This window comes from Pinus tabuliformis, chromosome 4_2, assembly GCF_031772625.1.
Source record: "Pinus tabuliformis cultivar Carrire ecotype Pingquan chromosome 4_2, CPIR1, whole genome shotgun sequence".
NCBI classification, from domain to species: domain Eukaryota; kingdom Viridiplantae; phylum Streptophyta; class Pinopsida; order Pinales; family Pinaceae; genus Pinus; species Pinus tabuliformis.
The window spans coordinates 593,154,785-593,160,983 of NC_142304.1; the positions used below are offsets into that span (position 1 = coordinate 593,154,785).

General features: G+C 38.5%; 1 pseudogene; it reads right to left on the reverse strand.

The window, feature by feature from the left end:
* Positions 1–300: 300 nt before the first annotated feature.
* Positions 301–1,566, reverse strand: LOC149170693 ((R,S)-reticuline 7-O-methyltransferase pseudogene; annotated as a pseudogene).
* Between the last annotated feature and the right edge of the window lie 4,633 nt (positions 1,567–6,199).

The window sequence follows — 6,199 nt, forward strand, 5'->3', positions numbered from 1 at the left end:
TTAATATAGATAATTCGTCAATTGTATCGGCATGTATAGCTCATTAGTGACGTTCCCTTGGAATTGTTGTTGTTGTTGTTGTTTTTTTTAATAATTAAAATATTTATTATTATTTATTTTTTAAATTAATTAAATAATAATAATAATATATATTTAATTTAGGATAACTTTTGATTACCCGAAAAGCGTAACGATACGTCATTTGACCGAAGGTTTGGTTAATTGACCAGCGGAAGAAAATGAAAAGTCGGAGGCAGAGGTTGTGGACGCGGAGATAGGGGAGCAGTCAGATGGAACCAGTTAGTGGGTCGAGATGAAGTTGGCAATTGTGCAAGGGTGACTCAATATAGAGCTACGGGTCGTGTTGTCGTCGTTGTTTGAAAGGTTGGTGACGGAGGGTGGCGATATCTGACTGTTGGTGGACATAGTAGTTATAACATACTGTAAGATTAGAATGTTGATTATGTTGTAACGAATAAACTAGCCTTCCAATAAAATTCTCTTCCATTCTTTCTATGTTCTCTCTTTTACTGTGGAACTATGCGCCGCCATTACTAGATCAAATACTATGCCAATAATTAGATCCACGACCTTCTTTCTCTTTTTATCAGTAATATCTCCTTGATCAACGTCTAGAACCATGTCTACTATGTTCAGCTTCCATGTATCAAAGATCGCTTTCCTGCAATTCTTGATTATCTTGATACAATCCTCATCGTTCTAGTCATGCATGATCCACTTCATGGATATGGCATTGCCAGTGGGCACTGTTTAGAACATATCTCCTCCCATGTGCTGCACACCTGGAAAAGGTGGAGCAGTGGCCATGACATGAGGGAGGTTGTAGTTGATGCCTATGATAAAAGGATAAGCTCTAACAATCTCTGCCACAGTGGTTCCAGTCCCGCCCCTAATGTCTACCAAGGAATTGAGGGAGTGGAATCGTTGGTATTTCGACATAATAACCTTCATCACAAATCTGGCGTTGCAGGCCATGTTTTCATTGAGGAGATTGTTGAAGTCAGGATGACCAGAGGCATAAGATCAGATCTCTGCACTATTGGCCTTCCTAAACGCAACACCTCCCTCAAGCACGCACTCGTTGAAACGGCACCATGGCGCTAACGTTATCACGTTGTTTTGCATCACCAGCGTGGGTGCCATAAAAATCTCTTGCTCTTTCTCGAGCCACTTGGACGTGGGCATGAGGCCATATATCATCTCAAAGGCACTGCCCTCCTGTGCACTTTTTGAGGCGCTGAAAATTCCCTTTGCCATGATGAAGCGCATAATCTTGACGACGCAGGCGGCGTCAAGCGAGTCAGTGGGAAGCTTGCCCACAATTTCATTGAGGGAAAGAGTGGTGCAAGGACCTTCGCGTGTGATCATGTCAGGAATTCTTAGCAAAACCATGCATTTCACTGCGAATGACTCTGGAAATGTGAAAGTACGCTTCCAAGCCTTTGTATGCCCCCTGCAATTCCTCTTCTTCTCTCTCAAAAATCTGTCCAAACAAATTTCACCCCCGTTGCTCATTGCCAAGCCGTGAAAAGACTCTTCACACATATCACATATCAGTGTTGAAGTTGAATCTTCCCAAGTGCCACATACCTTACACTTCTTATTGCATTTGCCTTCACCTAGAATGCGTGGATCTTCATAGCTTGGTTGGGAAGAGTTGCACAATATCTTGTATTAAAATTGATTCCACAAGTATCTTCAACATAATTCTCATTATTTGTGTCCTTTCTGTCTGAATTGGAATAAAATGACAATGTATGCACCTTACAATCACCAAGATTGCCTAAACAATTCTCATTTACAAACCTTTTGGAAAGACTACTTTCCATTGAATTTCCAGGTTGCATAATAATGTTTGATGTATGAATAACATATATTTTATCATCCCTCTTTAGAATTGATTCGTTTGAAAAGTTTCCATCATCCTTTGAATGAATATTTTTAACATTCACAATGGGTCTCTTACCATTTCTCCTGACATTCAGATAAATTTTTGAAAACCCATTTTTCTCAGGATACAATGTCTCAGGACCAACAAAACTTATTTTGTCCCGCCTCTTGCAATTATTATTTGCTTCTAATAAATTTTGATTCTCTTCAAGTTGTGTAAGTGGACTCGAACCAATATTACCTATATGTGCAACTCCTTTTATCGGTGTTGTCTTCATATGTTCTCGAACAAGAGTTTCAGAATGTCTGACCTTTCTTCTTTTATAAACAGTTGTTTTGTTTATTTGATTTGTCTTCTATTTGATACCTTGCGTGTAGAGAAGTATCTAACTCCATAATTTCCTGGATTGCATTCAACAATTTCCTTATTAATGGTGCTCTTAGACACTTCATTGCTGGTAGAGATGAATGTTGAGCTTACATGGTCCCGGACATCTGAAATAGCTACATTGTTGTTGGCCGGATAAATCGATATTGCAGACAAGACCGATCTCTCTAGTATCAGAAGATAGTCTAGCAACAAATAGACAAACAAATCTATCTTTCTCTAGACAGATGTGATTTATGAACAAATACTATAGAGGTGTTAAGACCCTACCTTAGATCCAACGCTTGTTCGTAGTAGCCATCCTCCAATTCTTTGAAAGAGTTACCTTTGAGAACCTAGAATCACAAACAAGCAAACATCAAATAGCACCTGCATAGCAAATAACATAAATCATGTCTATTATAGTGATCAAGGAATCCATAAAATAAACCATAAATCAACAACTTATTGAGATAAACAAACTTATTTGTATTAACTTTGAAGTAGAAGAACCTTACAACCTTTTCAGCCTTGATGTTGAACAAGCTCTTCCTGGGGTCCGAAACAGGAATTTCCTTTACTTTGACAAGCCTTGCACTCTTCCAAATGAGATCATAGAGGTATGTAATCTCTCCCCGTAAAACTCAACTAAGAAGACTAAGTTCCAACAACATTTCACCTCAAAAATATTCAGCTTCTAACCTTCCAAGTAACCACCCCAATGCTTCATTTTATAGTGTAGGGAAGGAGATTACAAGTCCACCTATGAAGGGATAGAATCCTCCTTCAAAGGGATAAGCTCCTCACATCAAGGGGTTAGCTCCTTAAGGTATGGGATGCATGAACCTTAAGAGAGTGAACTTGCCACCTCAATATTCCTTCCAGAAGCTTCTAGAAATGACTGAAAGTGAGTTTTTGGAATATACTCACGCCTTTTTAACTTTTACAAGGGTTCACACCCATAACATAGAGACAGAGCGGTCAGGTGCACAGGAGACATGACCATTAGGTGCGGGACCGTAGGTAATGCAAAGAGAAAGTGCGGAACCAGAGTTTTAGAGACTTTTGAGGGATTTCTCTTATTTTCAAGGTTTGATATGAGGAACTGAGGCTCAAGACTTGCAAAGGAGGAAAGTATGAGTGGTAATGGACTCACACAGATTGCAGAATGTCAAGGTGACAATTTTGAGTGCAACAGATTGCCCCCTAAAGTGCGAAGTCTGTAATAGATGAAGATAGAGTTTGTCATCTATGAAGAGTGAAGTACTTTATCATTTCAAGGATCATCCTGTGGACACCCCAGTCAGAACCTGTAAAAACATTCAATGCAAAACATATATATGTAGACATATCATCACCGAGGTAGGCATTCCCATACTCAGATCAAAACTGACTAGAAAACTGACTAAACCGTTCTGATATAGGAATGATTTTGTAATACATCAAGAGTATAGACATGTGTAGACACAGTATGGGCGTAACCATCTGTTTATGAAAAATCCACTGTATAATGAATAACAAAATTCGTCGTAGCTTGGATGGTAGAAACTAGATCCAGGGTCTTGATTTTTGCTTCCCGAACTAGTACGATTCTATCCATGTGAATGAATGTGTCGAAGTCGAACATGGTAGAAACCACTTGATTACCAGTCAATGATGTGAACTGTTAACAAGTGTGAGAGAAACCACTAGTAATGTCAATGGCTCTCAAAGTACTCTGTACAATCCATGAAATGTGAATAAATGAGTTGAAGTCGAACATGTCATAGAATCCTTTGATCAAAGGTCAATGATGCAACCTATCGTCGAAGGCGAGAAATATGGCATTATGGTATGCAGATTTCAAGGTACTGATGATTTCTAGATCAACTTCCTAGATAATGAGATGATGTCGATAGAAAGCGATCTGTCGTAGGCAAGTCCACAACACGAAATCATAGATCAAGTTTTGAAGAAATATATCGGCAAGGACTAACTCAGGGATTGTCAAAATGGATGACAGATATTTTGCAGATGAATGGTTTGTTTGAATTGATCTCTTGAACACATAATGACACTACAGATGGCTTGGTGACAATTGACCCAAAGCTAATACCCAGAAACTGGTTGAAGACTTTCAATATGGTTTGATTAACTGTTAGGCAAAGGATTTCCCAACCCAGGTGAACATAAAGTGTCGTGTTCAAGAGTGGTTAATGACTTTTTCAAAAAAACAAAGTGTAAAAAACAGGTTCATTTTTCTCTCTTTTCCCCCACCATTTCTGGCAAGTACCTCTTTATTTTTGACAAGCTTGAGGAGGATAACATTTGCTTGTCTATAAGCTCATCCTTCAGATGAGTCCAACTTGGTTTAAAATTCGAACCCTAAGAATGAGTGGTTCGTTCCTGTTTAAAATTGAACAGGTCCTTTACTGTTAAATTTTAATGAGTCCAGTATAGGAAAACTTGGTGTTTTTCAATTTTAGGGAGTCAAAAGAAAAAATTAAGAAAACTCCATGGGGGTCCTTTTTCGTAAATTTGTGTCCCTTGAGCCCGAAAAAGTATAAAATAATACTCAAGAGAACCGCTTGACCATTACGGTCAAGGAGTTCTTTTCATAATTAGTGGCCCCGATCCGAAAAATTAAAAAAGTGATCGAAGACACGTCGTTTTATAACCAATATCGAACTTGAAACGACAAAAGTCTGGCGATCTTTTCATGTTTTATATGGTCAGAAAAGAGCTATAAGTGGACCGCCCTTTTAATTCCATTTAACGAGTAAAAAAGGGAAAAACTCAGTAGTCTTTTCATATTTTACGAGTTAGAAAAGAGCTTAAAGAGGACTCCAATGTTTCGCTTTTTCGTGATAAAAGTATGCTCTTTGTTGAAAAATGATCAATTTTCCCGAAAAATCCAATATTCTACACAAAAACTCAAAACATTACTCATACCTGTTTAAGATAAATAAAAATGTATTCAAAAAGTTACCTTTTTAAAGTGAAAAATAAATAAATTAAAAAATCATTTATTCGAAAAAACTTATAAAAAAGGCTTTTCTAACTTCATTTTTACCATTTGATTTCAGAGTGAGAAGTGAGAGATTTTGGGTAAGAAAGTTCCTGTGAAGATTCTGGAAAATCCGTCCGTTGGAATCGAAAACCGTCAGCTCCAGGTAATCCACATCCTCCTTATCTTGCATTTCATCCATTTACATTTCATTTTTAGGCTTTAAATTTGATTTTTGGAGGAGAAATTGGTTTAGAAAATCGCCCGCGAGGGTCCGCAGGTGCATCATGCGGCCCCTGCGGACCCCGACTTTTTTCTACAAAGAAAAAAGTCGTGGGTCTGCACCTATCACTTTCAATGTGTGCGGACCTAGACTTTTTTCTACAAAGAAAAAAGTCGTGGGTCCGTACCTATTACTTACAATGTGTGCGGACCTACGCACTATTTCTAAGCAGTGGGTGCGGACCCCGCGAAATGGATTTTAAAAACTTAAATTTCTCCATTTTTTGCCCAAAATTTTTCGAACTAAATTGTTCTAATATGTCTTTTTTGCATTATAGGACACTCAAAATGCTTATTTGGCGAGAACGCGAGCATGAGGATGTGGATCTTGCCACAATAAATCATTCGCCCACAATACAGGCATTGAGAGCATGCAAACTGTTTAAGTTCTGGGCCATACCAGGCATGAGGGCCCAAGTAGACCTCTTGCAATGGCTGGTAGACAGGTGGAACATACAGGACCAGTGTTTCGTGATTGGTGGCCACTGGCTTGAAATCGAGCTAGAGGACATATATTTTTTGACTGGTTTGCCTAAGAGAGGTGAACAATTATCTCTTTTCGGGACTAGGCCAGGTGGCCAGTCTGTCGCTAGTCTCTGATTAGAGTTTTGCAATGATCAAACAAAGGACAAACGGATTGATATTAAAATTAT